Source organism: Chlorocebus sabaeus, chromosome 21, assembly GCF_047675955.1.
Source record: "Chlorocebus sabaeus isolate Y175 chromosome 21, mChlSab1.0.hap1, whole genome shotgun sequence".
NCBI lineage: Eukaryota > Metazoa > Chordata > Mammalia > Primates > Cercopithecidae > Chlorocebus > Chlorocebus sabaeus.
In genome coordinates, this window is record NC_132924.1 from 4,039,340 (window position 1) to 4,059,317 (window position 19,978).

General features: G+C 45.3%; 1 protein-coding gene and 1 pseudogene across 16 annotated transcripts in view; one reads left to right on the top strand and one right to left on the bottom strand.

Annotated features, from left to right (window-relative positions):
- The window catches only part of LOC140709620 (beta-glucuronidase-like), a 36,288-nt gene extending 16,536 nt beyond the window's left edge, over positions 1 to 19,752 (top strand). For 8 of the 16 annotated variants that reach the window (XR_012090181.1, XR_012090182.1, XR_012090183.1 and 5 more), the window contains exon 4: positions 2,527 to 2,960. The gene's annotated coding sequence lies outside the window, so the exon portion shown is untranslated. Of the gene's footprint in view, positions 1 to 69; positions 363 to 625; positions 691 to 2,526; positions 2,961 to 8,924; positions 9,011 to 9,647; positions 11,471 to 19,484 lie in introns of those variants that run through there. The other 8 variants (XR_012090184.1, XR_012090180.1, XM_073008786.1 and 5 more) reach the window with 6 other exon arrangements.
- On the bottom strand, positions 6,789 to 8,915 carry LOC140709619 (mesoderm-specific transcript homolog protein pseudogene; annotated as a pseudogene).
- Positions 19,753 to 19,978: the final 226 nt, after the last annotated feature.

The following is a 19,978-nucleotide window of genomic DNA, read 5'->3' on the forward strand; positions in this document are numbered from 1 at the left end:
CTCATTTAGCAACATTGTTTCACTGTGTTCCTTTCAGAATGAAATTGATTCATGTTGCTTTTGTTTCAGGTTGCTTTTATTTTTTCCCTTCCTGGGAAATTTCTCTTCCATTAGGAGGCAAGCACTATTTCCTTTCACCTGTCATCACAAACCAGGACTTTTCTTCTGCAACGTGTTTATGCTCAGCTCTCACAGTCCAATTTAATGATATATATATATATTCATTTTGCCAAGTAGTGATTCAGTTAACATGGACAATATTGATGTGAAAGGGGTTAAAAATATTTTAATGATTCCCTTCATTGGAAGTGGTGTGTGTCTGTGTGTGCATTGCATTACAAAAAAACATCGTCATTTACTCACTCAGGAAGTATTTTTGCATTTTTTTCTAACTTCATTGTGCTGCTGAGGACATGTATTTGCTAGGAGGCAGTCATTGCACTGGGCGTAGCTCTAAATGAAAGGCAACACAAAAAGTAGTTAATTACGGTGGGAATGTTGAAAAGCAAAATGGTATGATAAGAGATACCCCCAAGGGCAACCTTAGAGGCTCTGTTCACTGCACCAGGAGAAAGAAGGAGAGGATTCATGATGAAAATTCATAATTCATTTTGACTTTTATCAGAAAGCTTTTTGACAAAAGAGACTGAAGTAATACGAATATCTTCTCGGACGCACTGTGTCTGCCAGGTAATAACCACTTTATTTCATTGTCTCTGTTCTGCTTCAAACAGCCTTAGTAGCAAGGTGCAGTGGCTCATACCAGTAATCCCAGCACTTTGGGAAGCCAAGTTGGGAGGATCACTTGAGGCCAGCAGTTTGAGACCAGCCTGGGCAGCATAGCAAAACCCCATCTCTACAAAAGATTTAAAAAAAAAAAAAAAAAAGCCAGGTGTGGTGGTGCACACCTGTAGCCACAGCTACTCAGGAGGCTAAGGCAGGAGAATCCTTTGAACCCCAAAGTTTCAGGCTGTGGTAAGCCATGATCACACCGTTATACTTCAGCCTGTGTGACAGAGCAAAACCCTGTCTCAAAACAAACAAACAAACAAACAAAAAAAGCAGACTAATTAAGGGACCTGAGTTTATAGCAATTGAGCACCTAAATTTACAATTGAGCAGCTTTCAGATAGCTGTATATCTCAAGGACTGGTCCAGTGGCTCAGGCATGTAATCCCAGTACTTTAGGAGGCCAAGCCAGGCAGATCACCTGAGGTCAGGAGCTCAAGACTAGCGGCCAACATTGTGAAACCCCGTCTCTACCAAAAATACAAAAAATAGCCGGGCATTGTGGTGGGCACCTGTAACCCCAGATACTTGGGAGGTGAGGGCAGGAGAAACACTTGAACTCAGGAGGCGGAGGTTGCAGCGAGTCCAGATCGTGCCATTGCACTTCAGCCGAGGTGACAGAGTGAGACTCCATCTCAAAAAAGTAAAACAAACAAAAAAAAGAGTCCTTTCAGCACTGAATGCTTTTGATTCTAAGTCATTTGACTGCATATACAAGGGTTTATTTCTGGACTTGATTCTATTCCACTGGTCTGTGTGTCTGTCTTCATGCCCTATCGGTTGATTTACAGCACTAGAAGGTTAGTTCCATGAGGGCAGGTGGCTTGCCTGGCTTTCCACAGCCCCACCTCTGGCACAGAGGGGCTCACTGAATTTCCAGTGATGACCAGCTGTGATAGTTTCTAGCTTTCCCTTGCACAGCCCAGATGGACTTCCCCGTCTGTCTCCAGCTTGTCCTGTGTTGGGCATACCACCTGCCCTGGGCAGTCTGTCATGCTCTTTTTCCTTAAACTTCAGAGGGGTCCTGCCTTCCCTCCAAACTCATCTCAGTGTCTGCTGGATTATTTGACCTAGCTCCGTCCTCCTTCTGTTCATAAGTGGTGCTTGTGCATCCAGCATTTGCCATTTGCTCACCCTTCTTCCAGGCATCCTCCCTGCACCTGTGTTCCTGTCCTCCTCAGACCTGTGTCCACCAGACTCTCATGGACCCCCACCTGCTTTCTGGGATTTTCCTGCTTCACTTGAGTCCTGGCATCTCAGGGGCATGTGGAAGGCTAAGCCTCAGGCTCTGTTCCAGCCTTGTTTAAGTCACATCAAAAGGCGATCCTGTTTTTTTTGCTTTTGATTTTGTTTCCATTCTCATAAATAAGGCCTCCGTAATGGCAGGGAGGAAATCCAGAGGGCAGGAACACAGCATTACATCATCACATTACCTACAGGGATGCATTTTCAAGGCCAGCAAACTCAATTAGCTTGTTGGTAATAGTGGATCCAGCACCAGGACGTGTATAGCAGAGTTCATCATGCTGAAGGACACAAAAGACAGGTGACAGTGTGGTCCACCATGCAGATCTGCCAGCAAACTAGCCCAGAGAGACAGCTCCAAATGTGATTTCCTTTCAATAATCTTGGGCTGTCATAATCTTGAGAAATAGAATGCTATTTGTTAGCTTCATCTTCGTTATTTGTTTCATCACCCATCCTGAGCAACTTTTCTTTTCTTCTGCAAATTTCCAGCTATTGCGCCGGACCCTTGTTTACTCCAGTAGAGATGGCACCATGTCCCAGAAGCCAAAGAGGAGACCCGGAGCCAGTGAAGGTGACATAATATCAGTGGCAGGAGGAAGACAAATTCCTAGGCAGCCAGAGGCAGGTCCCTGGTAAAGTCCGACCTTCAAGCCAAAGACAGCTCAAAGCCTGAAAACCTAGCTATTACAGCCCAGGGCTGGAGTGAGAACTTCCTCTATGCCTTTTTAGACAATCAAATGATGCTTTTTCCAGGCCCACCCATGGATCAATCAGCACGCACTCCCCCATTCTGAGCCCATAAAACCCCAGACTCAGCCACACACTGGGACTATCTGCCTTGGGGAAGGGGCTACACTTCGGGTTCCCCTCTCATGTTGAGAGCTGTTATGTTGCTCAATAAAACTCTTCTCCACCTTGCTCTCTCCGGTTGTCCACATAACCTTATTCTTGGTCATGGGACAAGAACCCAGAGCTTGCTAAATGGCAGGAGCGAAAAGGGCTGTAACAAGTTCCTGGCTGGCCAGCCAAGAAGTGGGTGGTGACACACTCATTTGCTGGACTACAAGGGAGGAGCCGTAAACCTTCTGGGGGCCCAGGTCTTGGGACTCCCTGATCCAGAGCTGTGACATGGTGTAACATGCACTTAGGCCTCTGTGGTTGCTGGTGTCTCTGAATTTTCAGGCACCAACATGTTCCCCTTATCCAGATGCCAGCACCCAAGGCAGAAGCCACTTGAGGCACATCTGGTCCAGTCACAGCCTTGTACAGAGCTTGTGCCTGTGCTGGTGCCTGGAGTTGCCCACCTCACCTTAGCAGGCGGTGCACTTGGCTGTGCCATGGCTGTACCCCATGCTTGCTCGCTCACACACCCCTCACCGCTCTGCACCTGGCTCACTCACAGCGTGTGTGGGATCTGGGCTGGTATTGAGAGCCGAGCACAGCCAGCTCAGCACAGCCTGCTGGGCTGAGTGGGCAGAGCCAACCCAGCGGTCATAAGCAAAGCTCAGACAGAGGTGCTGCCAGCCACAGAGGTTTCCAGCTGGCAAAGTGGCACCCAAAGAGTCCTGTCACAAAAGGGTTTATTGAGGACTTACAAATGGTGCAGTCCAGGAGTGGCAGGCTGGACAGGAGACTCCCTACCTTTTAAAAAAATGTATGCAGGTTATAACGTTTTTTCACTTGGCAACCCCCACCTAGCAACCTGTATGTAACCCAAAACAAAGGGCCTGGAGCCCCTGTAGAGCCTGCATTTCAAGGGGATGGGCCAGGGCTTCTGATGTCCTTCACAGATAAGGAGTGAATCTTCAGGTTGGCCACTTCTGGATTCCTTAGCTTGGAACTTTGAACACACATTTCCTTAGACCATAGTGTTATTTTCAGGCTTAAGTTATTGCTATCAAGTGTGTCTTCCATACACTAGCATTGAGACCTAGAGAGGTTAGAACACTTACCTATTTACATTTAGCAAGTGGCCTTTTCTCAGTCACTGTTTAGTCATTGTTCAGGGTGTCAGATCATCAGCTGCGCTAATGTTTTGGGTAAGTTAGAGCAGGCAGAAAATCTCTGTTGAGAATCAATGGGGAAGAAGGACAGTCAGGGTTACGAAGAAGTCAAAATAACTTACTATTTTAACCACAGTGTCCTGAGAGCAGGGAATGTTTTAGTTCAACGGTTCTTAGTTTTTATTTATTTATTTATTTATTTTTGGAGACAGCGTCTAGCTCTGTCACACAGGCTGGAGTGCAATGGTGCAATTTCGGCTCACTGCGACCTCTGTCTCCCGAGTTCAAGTGATTCTCCTGCCTCAGCCTCCCAAGTAGCTGGGAATGCAGGCACATGCCACCACGCCTGGCTAATTTTTGTATTTTTAATAGACACGGGGTTTCACCATGTTGGTCAGGTTGGTCTCGAACTTCTGACCTCGTGATCTGCGGTCTCCCAAAGTGCTGGGTTTACAGGCATGAGCCACCGTGCCCGGTCAGTTCAACAGTTCTTAGAATTAAACTTGTCCGACCTTGTAATTTTACAGATGAGAAAACCAAGAACCATAGAAAGTTAAATCATGTCTGCCAGGCGGCCATGGCTCATTAGCACACGTGCAGAGTGACTATAAATAACCCACAGTCCACTTACGGAAAAGCTGGTCTTGCAGAATCTCTTCAGAGTGTGCTTTATCACCTAGAGATGAGGTGGATTTCAAAGCAGCACACAGTGGGCCTTCAGGTGCTGTCAATCTTGTGTTGATGGGGTATTTGCTTTTGTCTGTAAACTAAACAAGCCCTTCAGAATCGCAGTTAGCTTTCCATTTTCAATAAGGAGTTCCTTGTTCATAGTGCTAAGAGAAGTGTTAGTTATACTGCTAAACATGAAAACTGTCAAACTAGAGGCATTCAAATTCTTTTGCAGGAAGGTTATGTGAACCTGAAAATGTGAGGCAGGTCTCAGTTAATTGAGAAAGTTGATTTTGCCAGGGTTGAGAGTGCACACCCGTGACCCAGCCTCAGGAGGTCCCGACGACATGTGCCCAAGGTGGTCAGGGTACAGCTTGATTTCACACATTTTAGGGAGACATGAGACATCAATCAATATGTGTAAGATGTACATTAGTTCAGTCCAGAAAGGTGGGACGGCTGGAGGCAAAGGCCAGGCGACTCGGGTCATAGGTAGGTAAGAGAAAAATGGTTGTATTTTTTTTTGAGTTCCTGATGAGCCTTTGTTTCAAATGAGGCAATCAGATATGCTTCTATCTCAGTGAGCAGAGGACTGACTTTGGATAGAATGGGAGGCAGGTTTGCCCTAAGCAGTTTCCAGCTTGACTTTTCCCTTTAGCTTAGTGATTTGGGGCCCCCAGATTTATTTTCCTTTCACAGTTACATCATACTTCTCTCAAAGTAACCTCTGTTTTCCAGGCCTCTTTAGCCGTAGATGCATTTTTTCATCTCCTCCCTTTTCAGGAACAAAAAGAGGAATCCTGTGTACAGAGGCCCTTATATCTTGGATACCAACAATCCCTGTTTCTATGCAGAACACACTTAGAAAGCATGTGGATTCTGGCATGTGTTCTACATGGCTCATTAATCATGCATTTTCTTTTTTTTGGTCACAATTCATTTTTATTAATAGAAAATAAACACTTATTCCAGTTTCAAAGTTGTTATACTTGAAGTTGCTAATTTTAAAAAATGAATTTTAAATAATCACTTAATCCTGCTTTGACTAAGACAATGAAACGTGGCTTTAAAAAAAACTATTCAGCACCATTTGCTCATAGAGCTTTCAGAGTTTGTTCTTAAAGTTTCTGGAACTTTCCTGTCTGTAAAGTATAGGAATTACTGAGCTCCATTGGAAAGCCTCTCTGGGACAGGCAATGGGGAGTTAAGCAGTCATCATAAAGGAATCAGTGTACATTCAGCATGGTGACTTGGACTACACAACAATCCCTTCCCCTCTATAGTAGCTCAGGAGAAACATGCTTCTAAGCACTGAGGTATGAGGAGTCTCAGACTGTTATTTGCTGTTAGAATTGATCTTCCCAGCTAATAACAGTAAATATCTGGCACAGATGCTATTGGTCCTTAAAGTCCTGTGATTTTAGGAAGTAGTTTGGATTTAGTTCAATTTATTCAGAAATCAAACATGTTTAATTAGCTTCACTACTTTGGCAGAGTAAGGATATGCTGGTTTAGTGTCTTTATAAAATATACATAATGTATAGGTAAATCATAGTCTTAAATCAAATACCTAGAATACTATATTATTTAAACCAATATCTATTTTAAGAAAATGTTTATAACTAAAAACAGCTGATGAAACTAAATCCAAAGGTATGACAAAGAGGACTCAGCTCTGTGTTGCTTAGAGAACTTTTAAAAGGCATGTGCCCATAAAGTCATTGAAGGAGAGGGAAGTAGGCCCCCTTCGCCTCCTCCTTACTATAGAATTCCTGTTGGGGCTGGGCCAGAAATGAGCACTTCTAAATATTTCAGAGAAATCCAAAGCGTTAAAAAGTATTTTATGCAAAAGAACGTCTTTCTTCATCAGTGAATAGTAATGCTCATCAGAATTTCCTAATAACACAAAAACAAAGCCAAGATACATTTGATCAGATGTCAAAGTAATGGGAGGTGGACTATTATGTCAACCTTAGTCAGAGCTCCTGCTGGCTTCTTCTTATACACTGTTCACCAATTTGAGTAGTGGACTTTATGTGAGAGAATAATGTTTGATGGCCAGGACCTCACCTGGGCATTTCTTCCTAAGTGGAATACACAACAGATAAGGGAGTAGGGGAGGTAATACAGGGAAGCTACTCTTTCCAGCTCACAAGGAGTTGATGAAGCCCATATATGCATTCAAGAAGCCCATGGGATCCTCTAGCTGTGGATAGTGGCTAATGTGGTCATCCAGAATGGACACTGTGGACCGCGGCAGCGTTTTCCTGTACAGCTCCAAAAACTCTGGCTAGGGATTTACAGGATCCAATGGCCCATAGATAAAATGAATGGGGACAGTTACAGAGGCAAGAGCTCCCACCCAGTGCCTTCTGAACTTCTTCCGCTGATTGATGTACTGTAAGAGACTGTCAATGACCTAGTTCCCATTATTGTTGTGGATCCCTGCCCACATGTCCCACAGCTCACTCTCAGAGGGCCGAGTATACGGTCCAAAGACTGGGGTGAGACCTCGAGAGAACATGAAGAAGTTCATCAGTCGTGTGAGGATGGGTGACAGCACACCTCCGTCTTTGAGTAGCTTTTGGAGAAGGAGTGGACGGTGAGTCTCAGGAAAGATACCTCCATTTGGCAGACAGAGACTCTTTATGGTAAGCCGACCAGATCGATTCTGCTTGTACCTGTAGAGAAGCTCCTGAGCAACTGTATCTCCATAGTCATGAGAAAGAAGGTTGATCCTGCGGTTCTGGAGCCCCAGATGCCGCAAAAGTGCTTCCACGATGCTGGCCTGCTCAAATATGGAATAGTGATGTGGTCTCGGTTTGTCACCGAAGCCAAAGCCTAAGAAATCAAGGGCAATCACCCTAATGAAACCTCAAGGTCAGACCTTCCCAAATCTTGTACCAATCGTAGCTGGATGTTGGAAAACCGTGTAAAAGCACAACTATCTCTGGACTTCCAATCACACCCACAGAGTCTTGGTAGAAGATACGCAGTACCTTGTAAGTGAAAAACTTGCCTGAAGACTTCCATGAGTGAAGGGCAGGGGAGAGCTGAGGGAGTGGGATGTGCAGGTACGCAGCAAGCAGGGGCACGGCCAACAGCCCCACCTGGACCCACCACTCCCTCATCCTGCCCCCCAGGACTGGTGTGGCCCACGCACACGAGCTACACCCACCAAGGAGCGCTAGTCCCACTCCTGAAGTGGGCTGCGAGGGTGCACGGGGAGATCACTCCTTCCCTGCCTGCCTCTTACCTGATTCAGGTAAGACCTGGGCTACAGGACTCCATGTTTGGGAGAACCTGTTGCCTGCATTTTCTCAAGAAGGATTCTAAAGAGCTTCAATTTGCTGGGAAGCTTTCTCCTCAGGTGGACTAGCAAGTGCAGAGTCTTGCAGTTCTTTCATCTATTTATAGCTCAGAGAAGCCACCCAGATGCAGATGTGTGATTCCAAAGCAGAAATCACTCAAATTCATGAAGATTCTCCCTCTGCCCTTATAGTGGAGGCACATCGTTAAAAGCACTTTGTTGAAGCTATGCTAAAGTGTTGGACATTTCAGTGGATAAACAAAACAATATAAACAGTCGAGATGGTTTTCTAGTTACGGGACTCGGAATACTCTACTTAAATTTAGCAGGGTTTAGGTATATGTGGATGTTGTCACTTCCTTCCTCCTCCCTCCCTTCCTTCCTCATTTTCTCTGTCTGTATCTCTGTAATGAGGCCATGCATGTTACTGGGAAATATAGTAGATTTGGAGACAGGCGTGGGTTCCCATCCAAGGTCCAACACTCACAATTGAGTGATCCCATACACATTATGTGAGTGTTCTAGCTCTTAGTAATTGAAGGATAACAACAAAGTAGAGAAAAATTGTCTAAGATTATATATAAATGGATTAAATTGTATATAAATTATATAAGATTATATATAAATGGATGAATGGCTAGATCGGTGGATAAATGGATGGATAAATGGATGGATGGATAGATGGATGAATGAATAGACGGATGAATGAATAGGTAGCTAGATGGATAGTTGGATGGATGAATGCATAAATGGATGGATGAATGGATAGATGATATACAGATATGTAGATGGATAAATGGATGGATGGATGGATAGATAGATGATACATAGATGAATAGAGTCTGCAGGACAATGCATAATAGGTCAAAGACTTTTTTCGTTCTTTTTTGTTTTTTCTTTTTTAGCGATGAAGTCTCACTCTGTCACCCAAGCTGGAGTGCACTGGTGTGATCATAGCTCATTGCAGCCTGGAACTCTTGGGCTCAAGCAGGTATTTGTCATCATGCTTAGATTTTTTAAAAAAAAAATTTGTAGAGATAGGGTCTTGCCGTGCTGCCCAGGCTGGTCTCAAACTTCTGGCCTCCAGTGATCCTCACGCTTTGGTCTCTCAAAGTGCTAGGATTACAGACATGAGCCACTATTCTTTATTCAGTAAAAGTCTATTTCACTGAGCACATTCTTTGGCCATCCCACTTGTAAATGCTAAGGATATAACACTGAATAAAACCGACAAACCCCTGCAGTTGTAGAACTGATATTCTACTGAAGGAGCCAAACATGAATCATAATATATAGAAGGCAACACCCGCCATAGAAGGAAATAAGACAGGGAAGTAGGCCAAGAAATGTGACTGGGGTAGAGGTGTTTCAGATTTTAAATGGGTCATCAGGGAAGAACCTATGCAGAGGATGGCATTTGAATAGGGACCTTGAGTGGTGCTGGAGACTGCAGCAGAGGTCCAGGGAAGAAGTATCACTATTGAAGTAGGCCCTGCCAGAGGCCTACTGCAATACACTGCAATAATTCCCATGTAAAGAGAAGCTGTTCTGCCTTCCTGTGAATGAGATGAAGTTACAAAGCAGGTGCAGTTCTTTATACCAATCCTTTTCCCACTTATCTTCCTCAGATGTTGGAGCACAGGGGATGAGTTGACCCAGCTGCTGTGCTCAGAAATCTACCAATCACCATGTTTCCATGGAGGCCAAGCTTTCCCGACTGCTCCCAGGCAGTGATTGAGCATGGCAGGATTCTCAGGCAAGCCCACTCCTGGGAAATGCATCACTCCTGTCATGGGCTCCCCATTAGCTTTGCAGAAACTTCTGCAGAACCTCATGTGAAGTCTTGCCCCGCACTGTGTTCCCATCTTTCCCTTCTCCACTGGTGCTAGACTTGTACTGAGGTCTGATGACTCTCCTGGACTTTGCTGGCTCCCTTCCCATTTTCTCTTGCAGAATTTTCCTTAATAAATTACTTACACTCTTATTAGAGTTTTCTCAAATAAATCCAGACTTAGCATCTGCTTGGAATACCAGGACTGACACAGGCACCATTGAGGAACTGTAGGTGCCCAGCTAATGGCCAGCACTAACTGTGGGACCTTTGAGTAAGGCCAGCTTGGACCTTCTTGTGCAATTGATATGCCCATAAATTACAATCATGTGAGATATTGAAGCCGTTGTGAACTATTGGTAGAAATGTAACACGGTACAGCCATTGTGGAAAACAGTGTGGTGGTTCCTCGAAACATTAGAAGTACAATTGGCCAGGCACGGTGGCTCATGCCTGTAATCCCAGCATTTTGAGAGGCTGAGGTGGGCGGATCACCTGAGGTCAGGAGTTCAAGACCAGCCTGGCCAACATGGTGAAACCCTGTCTCTACTAAAAAATACAAAAATTAGCTGGGCGTAGTGGCAGGTGCCTGTGATCCCAGCTACTGAGGAGGCTGAGGCAGGAGAATCGCTTGAACCTGGGAGACGGAGGTTGCAGTGAGCCGAGATCACGCCACTGCACTCCAACCTGGGCCACAGAGAGAGACTCCATCAAAAAAAAAAAATAAATAAATAAGAATTACCATATGATGCAGCAATTCTACTTCTGGTTATATACCCAAAAGAATTGAAAGCAGGGACTCAGAGATCCTTGTGCAGCCACATTCAGAGTGGAATTATTTACAATGGCTAATACATGGAAACAACCCAAGTATTCATTGCACATGAATGAATAAACACAATGTTCATTTAACACAATGAAATACCATTCAGCTTTAAAAATAAGGAAAATTCTGACACAGGCTATATAACGTGGATGAAACTTAAGGACATCATGCTAAGTGAAATAAGCCAGCCCCTAAAAGGCAAATACTGTATAATTCCATTTATATGAGGTACTTAGAGTAGTCGCAATCATATAGACAGAGAGTTGATTGGCAATTTCCAGGGACAGGGGAGACAGGAAAATGGGGACTTCTTGTTTAATGTATATAAAATTTAAGTTTCTAAGGATGAAAAGAATTGTGGAAGTGGGCGGTAATAAAGGTTGTACATTATAAGTGTATTTAATACTACCAAAATGTACACTTAAGAACGGGTGAGTTACTCTGTTTTGCCATGCTGTAAAGGAATACCTGAGGCCGGTAACTTACAAAGAAAAGAGGCTCACACCTGTAATCCCAGTGCTTTGGGAGACTGGGGCTGGAGGATTGCTTGAGCTCATGAGTTTGAGACCAGCCTGGCAACATGGTGAAACCCTGTCTCTTCAAGAAATACAAATATTAGCCAGGTGTGGTGGTGCATGCCTGTAGTCCCAGCTACCTGGGAGGCTGAGGTGGGAGGATGGCTTGAACCCGGGAGTTTGAGGCTGCAGTGAGCTATAATCACACCACTGCAGCACTCTATCGTGGGTGATAGAGCCAGGCCTTGTCTTCAAAAAAAAAAAAAAAAAAGAGGTTTATTTGGCTCAAGGTTCTACAGGTTGTACATGCAGATTGTACATGCATGACACTAGCATCTGCTAGGCTTCTGGTGAGGCCTCAGGAAACCTACTCATGGTAGAAGGTGAAAAGAGAACAGGCAGGCACATCACATGGAGAGGGACGGAGAGAGAGGGAGGAAGAGAGAGAGAAAGAGAGAGAGAGACAAGGAGGTGCCAGCTCCTTGAAACACCCAGCTCTTGTGTGAACTAACAGAATGAGAACTCTCTCATCACCATGGGGAGGGCACCAAGCCATTCACAAGGGATCCACCCACATGACCCAAACACCTCCTGCCAGACCTCACTTCCAACAATGGGGATCACATTTCACCATGAAATTGGAGGAGACACACATCCAAATCCTGTTAGATGGTAAATTTTATATTGTATTCTAGCACAATTTTTAAAAAGAAAAAAAAATTATAGCCAGATGAATGAGCCCAGGAAAAATCAGTAAAGTAAACTTGCACCCAATGCATAGAAGTGTAATTGTTTTAAAGCACTAATGTTTGGGTGGCTTGTTATATGACAAAGGCTAGGGACACAACACCAGAGGAAGACTTAGAGGATCCAGGAAAAAAGGAATAAACTAGCAGCTGAGGCAGAAGTTGCAGTGAACTGAGAGTGCATTCCAGTCTGAGAGACAGAGGGAGACTCACTACAAAAATAATAATAATAATAATAATAATAAACGAGCTTATGGTTCTGCAGGCTGGCTCAGGTATAAAGGGAAGATATGACCAACCTAGCACGTGCTGAGGATCCCTGCCTGGGTTCTGAGCTGAGCAAGCGTTCCTGGGCCAGACTGTCTTTCCATAACCCACTCCTGTCGACCTGATTGTTTAGTATAGTGTCATCCTATGCCTGCGTTCACACTTTGATTTAGGCCTCAGTATGTCCCACCATTGGATCCTGGTCCTGCCTCTAACTGGGCCATTTAATGTCCACCCATTCCTGCCTTACCAATGTATATTCAGACTTGGGCTTTTTAATTACATATTCAGCTGGGCACAGTGGCTCACACCTGTAATCCCAACACTTCGGGAGGCCTAGGCAGGAGGATTGCCTGAGGCCAGGAGTTTGAGACCAGCTGGGGCAACATAGTAAGATCCCCAGGTCTACAAAAAATAAAAGTACTAGCTGGGTGTGGTGGTGCATGCCTGTATTCACAGTTACGTGGGAGGGTGAGGCTGGAGGATGGCTTGAGCCCAGGAATTCCAGGCTATAGTGAGCCAGCAGTGAGCCATGCAGCCTGGAACTCCTGGGCTCAAACCATCCTCCAGCCTCACTCAGCCTCCCAAGTAGCACTTGTACCACTGTGCACCAGCCTGGGCAACAGAGGAAGGCCCTGTCTCAAAAAATAAAATAAAATTAAATTAAAATATTAAGTATTCACCCTCCTGCAACATCTTTTGCTGTTCCCTGCTGATCTCCTAAATCTGACCTGGCTCACCACCTCCTCATTCTGGTCCTAGGTTTCACCTTCTTACTCCACCCCTATCAGGTGCCTCAGCAAACCTGGCATCAAGAAGTTGTCATCACAGCTGAACCTTAGGGCTGGAACCCAGCCTCGGTTGTCTTTCATTGTTTCCTTCTCAACACTGCACTCTATTCTGCCACCTGAAGCCTGTCTTCTCCTTCTCCTTCTTCTTCTTTTTTTTTTTCAGATGAAGTTTTTGCTCGGTTGCCCAGGCTGGAATGCAATGGCATTATCTCAGCTCACTGCAACCTCCCCACCTCCTGGGTTCAAGCAATTCTCATGCCTCAGCCTCCTAAGTAGCTGGGATTACAGGCACCTGCCACCACGTCTCCCTAATTTTTTCTGTATTTTCAGTAGAGACAAGGTTTCATCATGTTGGCCAGGCTGCGCTCGAACTCTTGACCTCAGGGGATCCACCCACCTCGGCCTCCCACAGTGCTAGGATTACAGACATGAGCCACTTTGCCCAGTCCTGAAGGCTGTCTTCTAAGGCCCTCCTGAATCCCGCACTGTTTGTCCCTGTGTTCTCACAGCTAACCTGCTTTCCAGCACATCAAGATGTCACTTACTGAGAATTTCAGCTTCTGCCAGTCAGTGCCAGGCAGCCTGATGCAGGCACCTCTCTCCGCCTGACCCTACAGAAGGGCAGCACTTCCGACGCCAGTGGCTGCTTCCTCCAAAGGGTTACTCAGGACTTTCCTGGCAAGGGCGGATGATTACGCCTGCCACAAAATTTATTGACTTGCGAATCCTTGATGGAGGGCTTGCACCTGAAACTGTTGTCAAGTAGCAAGAATGCACTTGATTCATGGAGAGAGGTTTTTTTTTTTTTTTTTTTTTTTTTTTTTGAGACGGAGTCTTGCTCTGTCGCCCAGGCTGGAGTGCAGTGGCCGGATCTCGGCTCACTGCAAGCTCTGCCTCCCGGGTTCACGCCATTCTCCTGCCTCAGCCTCCCGAGTAGCTGGGACTACAGGCACCCGCCACCTCGCCCGGCTAGTTTTTTATATTTTTTAGTAGAGACGGGGTTTCACCGTGTTAGCCAGGATGGTCTCGATCTCCTGACCTCGTGATCCACCCGACTCGGCCTCCCAAAGTGCTGGGATTACAGGCTTGAGCCACCACGCCCGGCCTGGAGAGAGGTATTTTTTATTTGGGAAAAAAAGTAAATCCCTTTTCTGCACTCCAGTAAATGAAAAAATCCATACTATTAAATAGCACTAAGAAAAACTAGCTCTTAGAGGACTAACGAATACTTTCAAGTCATGGTGAAACAAAGGCGTACAGAGGGCAATATCACCAATATAAGATACTCTTTGTTTTTGATGCTCTGTCATTCAGGCTGGAGTGCAGTGGTACGATGATAGCTCACTGCAGCCTCCAACTCCTGAGCTCAAGCATTCTTCCTGTATTAGCCTCCTGAGTAGCTGGGATTACAGGTGCACACCACCACGCCGGGCTATTTTTTGAATTTTTTGTAGGGACGGGATTTTGCCGTGTTGGCTAGGCTGGTCTCGAACTCCTGACCGCAACTGATCTGCCCACCTTGGCCTCCCATAGTGCTGAGATTACAGGCATGAGCCACCGCGCCTAGTGCATAACACTTTTTGATCCTAAAAATCCTAAAAACACTATAGGCACAAGCCACCAAGCTTAGCTAAATTTTTGTTTGTTTGTTTTATAGTACAGACAGGTTTTCACTATGTTGGTCAGGCTGGTCTCGAACCTCTGACCTTAAGAGATCTGCCTACCTCGGCCTCCCAAAGTGCTGGGATTACATGTATGAGCCACTGTGCCTGGCCCCTAGAGATTCTAAGTAACGGGAAAGTTATTACTGCTTGCCTTGATGCATATCACTATATCACTTTTTTTTTTTTTTTTGAGGCAGAGCCTCACTCTGTCGCCCAGGCTGGAGTGCAGTTGTGCAATCTTGGCTCACTGCAACCTCCACCTCTTGTGTTCAAACGATTCTCCTGCCTCAGCCTCCTGAGTAGCTGGGATTACAGGCGTGGACAACTATGTCCAGCTAATTTTTGTATTTTTGGTTCGCCATGTTGGCCAGGCTGGTCTCAAACTCTGGACCTCGAGTGATCTGCCTGCCTTGGCCTCTAAAGTGCTGGGATTACAGGCGTGAGCCACCGCGCCTGGCCAAACTTGCCCAGTGCTCTTTAAGGAAGGTCTGTTATCTGTCAGAAGTTTTATGCTGTGACTGCTGCTTCAGCAGGGCAGTGGGGGCAGGAGGCATTTGAATTCTCCATGAGCAGTCACTGACATGGAAATTCATACATCATTGTAGGTGAGCTAGACAACCACACGTGTAATGCAAAATACACACGTTCTACATAGAATGTGCTATGTAATCCAGATGTTTCAGGGCAGTGTTATAGTCAATTACATTTTCTTTCTTTCTTCTTTCTCTCTTCCCTTCCCTTCCTTTCCCTTCCCTTCTCCTCTCTTCCCCCCCTTCCTCCTTCTCCCCTTCCTCTCCTTCCCCTCCCATCCCCCGTTCCCCCTCCCCTTCTCTCTCCCCTTCTTCTTTTAACTCTTCCTCCTCTCCTTCCTTCCTCCCTTCCTTCCTTCCTCCCTTCCTTCCCCCCTTCCTTCCCCTGTTTCTTTCTCCCTCCATCTTTCTGGCTCTGTCTCTCTTCCTCTTTCTCTTTTTCTCTTTCTTCCCTTCTTTGCAACAAGGGTCTTACTCTGTCCGTCATGCAGGAGAGCAGTAGTGTAATCGTAGCTCGCTGGAGCCTTGAACTCCTGGGCTCGAGCAATCCTCCTGCCTCACCTTCCCAAGTAGCTGGGACTAGAGGTCTGCCACACATGCATGGCTTGTTTTTTGTTTTTTGTTTTTGTGTGTGTGTGTAGAGATGAGGGGTCTCATTATGTTACCCAGGCTGGTCTCAAACTTCCGACCTCAAGTGACTCTTCTGCCTTGGGGTTCCAAAGTGTAGGGTTTATAGGCATGAGTCACTGCACTCAACCTACATTTTCTTATATACTGCTACTATATTAGAAATTCTGTATTTCTGGAAATAATGACTTAGTCAATCTAGTCTACAAAACTAACAAGTGAACAAGCTGAGATTTTCCAAAAAAGGAGTGTAATGGTGCCTCCTGTCCTCTGTAAATGTGAATGATGAAAGGGACCATGTACTTTTCTTATTTACATGTACAGCAAATTTGACTTTTTTCATGTAATTTTGTATAAAAGATAATATAATAGATAACATAAAAAGATTTCTTTTTTTTAAGGAGTCTCGCTCTGTCGCCCAGGCTGGAGTACAGTGGCGTGATTTTGGCTGACTGCAACCTCTGCCTCCCGGGCTCAAGGAAATCTCCTGTCTCAGCCTCCCGAGTAGCTGGGACTACAGGCACCCATCACCATGCCCAGCTAATGTTTGTATTTTTACTAGAGATGGGGTTTCACCATGTTGGCCAGGCTGATCTCAATCTCCTGACCTCAGGTGATCCGCCCGCCTTGGCCTCCCAAAGTGCTGGGATTACAGGCGTGAGCCACCACGTCTGACCAGAAAGAAATTTTATGTTTACATCTAAGACTTTGGAATCATTTAATAATGCTTTTGACTACATGTAACATGAAATCAAACTAATGGTAGCCAAAGCAAGAAAACCATTACACTTTTCACATACCAAAAAGTTGTAGGTAGATTCTTCCAGGGTGGGTTCATCAGCTCAGTGGCATCAGGGTGCTGGCCTTTCTTCCTTCTTAATCCTTCCTTTCTTCCTTCCTTTCCTCCCTCCCTCCCCATCTCTGTTCCTTCCTTCCTTCCTTCCTTCCTTCCTTCCTTCCTTCTTTCCTTCCTTTCTTCTGTCCTTCCTTCCTTCCTCCCTCCCTCTCTCTCTCTTTCTCTTTCCCTCCCTTCCTCCCTCTCTCCTTCTCTCCTTCCCTCTCTCTCTCTTTCTCTTTCCCTCCCTCCCTCCCTCTCTCCTTCTCTCCCTCCCTCTCTCCTTCCCTCCTCCCCTCCTCCCTTCCTTCCCTTCCTTTCCTTCCTTCCTTCCTTCCTTCCTTGGTCTTGCTCTACTGCCCAGGCTACAGTGCATTGGTACAATCATAGCTCATTGCAGACTTGTCTCCTGGGCTCAAGCAATCCTCCTGCCTTAGCCTCCGGAACAACCAGGACTTCTCTGCTTTCTCTTGGTTTTTCCTCACAGTCACAAGACAGTTGCTGCAGCTCCAGTCATCAACATCACACATAGGAATCTTAAACTGAAAGAAAGTATCTAAAGCAAAACTGAATTTTCTTCAGCAGGTTTCTTTTACACACTTTTTCCTTGAAAGACAGAGAAGGAAACATTTTCAAGTTTTCCTTTTTGACTTCATTTGGTAGATTCGTGTCACATGTCCATGTGACAAGGGAAAGTTAGAAAGTTAGAATCTAGGCCGGGCGCGGTGACTCAAGCCTATAATCCCAGCACTTTGGGAGGCCGAGACGGGTGGATCACGAAGTCACAAGATCAAGACCATCCTGGCTAACACGGTGAAACCCCGTCTCTACTAAAAAATACAAAAAACTAGCCGGGCGAGGTGGTGGGCGCCTGTAGTCCCAGCTACTCGGGAGGCTGAGGCAGGAGAATGGCGTGAACCCGGGAGGCAGAGCTTGCAGTGAGCTGAGATCCAGCCACTGTACTCCAGCCTGGGCAATAGAGTGAGACTCTGTCTCAAAAAAAAAAAAAAAAAAAAAAAAAAAAGAAAGTTAGAATCTAGCTGTATTAGTCCATCTTCGCATTGCTCTAAAGAACTACCTGAGACTGGGTAATTTATAAAGGAAAGAGTTTTAATTGACTCACAGTTCTGCATGGCTGGGAGGCCTCAGGAAACTTACAGTCATGGTGGAAAGTGAAGGGGAAGCAACGCACATCTTACATGGTGGCAGGAGAAAGAGAGAGTGAAAGGGGAAGTGTCACTTTTAAACCATCAGATCTTGTGAGAACTCACTCACTGTCACAAGAATAGGATGGGGGAAACCACCTCCATGATCCAATCACCTCCCACCAGATCCCCGCTTCTATACATGGGGATTACAATTCAAGATGAGATTTGGGTGGAGACACAGAGCTAAATCATATCACTAGCAAAGAGAAGTTCCATATATACTTGTTGGTTGTGTCAAGCTGCTATCAAAAGGACTCCAACATAAAGTAACCTAAATAATTTAAAGGTTTCATTATTAAATACATACAAATTTCTTCTTCTTCTTCTTCTTCTTCTTCTTCTTCTTCTTCTTCTTCTTCTTCTTCTTCTTCTTCTTCTTCTTCTTCCTCTTCTTCTTCTTCTTCCTCTTCTTCTTCCTCTTCTTCTTCTTCCTCCTCCTCCTCCTCCTCCTCCTCCTTCGAGATGGAGTTTCACTCTTGTTGCTTAGGCTGGAGTGCAATGGAGTGATCTTGGCTCACTGCAACCTCCACCTCCTGGGTTCAAGCAATTCTCCTGCCTCAACCTCCTGAGTTGCTGGGATTACAGGTGCCTGCCACCACGCCCAGGTAATTTTTTGTATTTTTAGTAGAGACGGGGTTTCACCATGTTGGCCAGACTGGTCTAAAACTCCTGACCTCAGGTGATTTCAGCCTGGTGTGGTGGCTCACGCCTGTAATCTCAACACTTTGGGGGGCCAAAGTGGGTAGATCACCTGAGGTCAGGAGTTTGAGACCAGCCTGGCCTACATGGTAAAACCCCGTCTCTACTAAAAATACAAAAAATTAGCCAGGCATGGTGACAGACACCTGTAATCCCAACTACTTGGGAGGCTGAGGCAGGACAATTGCTTGAATCTGGGAGGCAGAGGTTGCAGTGAGCTGAGATCGCACCAGTGCACTCCAGCCTGGGCAACAAGAGCGAAACTCCATCTCAAAAACAAACAAACAAACAAACAAACAAACAAACAAATAAATAAAGTAGAAGTTTCCAGGTGTGCATTTCAGGGTAACAGGAAGCTTTATTCCATGTAGTAGCTCCGGAATTCAGGCTGATGGCCTCAAAAGTTACTCTGAGTGTCACCTTTCCTGCCAGTGGGAAGATGGAAAGTATGGAAGTTTAAACCCCCGAATTTCCTTTTCAGTAAATGAAGCAGGAATTGCACATATTACTTTGTTTCCAGTTCCACCAGCAGGTCACCCTAGTCAAACAGGGCTGGAAAATGCAGTCCCAAGCTGGACACAAGTCTGCTACAACTATAGCAGTAGATGTGTAGAAGAGTTCGGTTGCAGCTTGCATCTCTACCACACCATGACTGGCACAGACAAATTATGATTCATACCACATTGTGGATGAGCGACATTCCTTCTTGAGATCAAAGGATGAGATCCTACTACCTGCACTCAACATGGAGATTTCATTAGGAAAAAAAGTGAGGATTGGCTATAGGTGAGGTAATAAATAGTGTCGACTATATACTTTTAATATAAATAAACTGACAGTTGGGAAAACATAAATTTAGGCATTATGTCTCTGCTTTGGTTTTATTACTCTGTGTCTGACATGTTTAATTCTATGTGAGTTTTCAGGACCAGACTCTGTCCTCTGAGGACAAGGACTTTGTTGACGACATCGTTTTGCCCCCCACCTCTCCCTGTGGCTTCATGCTTGAAACACTGGAGGTGTCCCATGTTTGCTAATGGCCAGAACATACAAGGTTGAAGTTTCCTGACCATAGCCCTGGGCTCTGTATCTACCCACACCAAGGAGAACAAGGAGTTGGCGATCAGGGTGCTCCATGGTTTTAACCATTGAGTCAACTTAGACCAATGGTTGAGGACAGAAACAGAGTGACAATAAAGTGAGCACACGTGGCTATAGTTATTGCAACATTGAGTTGTTATCAATGTCCTTGACCTCTGTGTTCTGGGTCAGTTCTATGCGTATGTATTGAAATTTTCTCTGCTTCCCACTCTCCTGTGGTGTATACACTTGGTACATTGCTCTGTATAACTCAGTTATGTTGTCAAAATATAACTAACTGTGTATATATCACTTCTCTTTCCTTGAGAATTTAGGATCC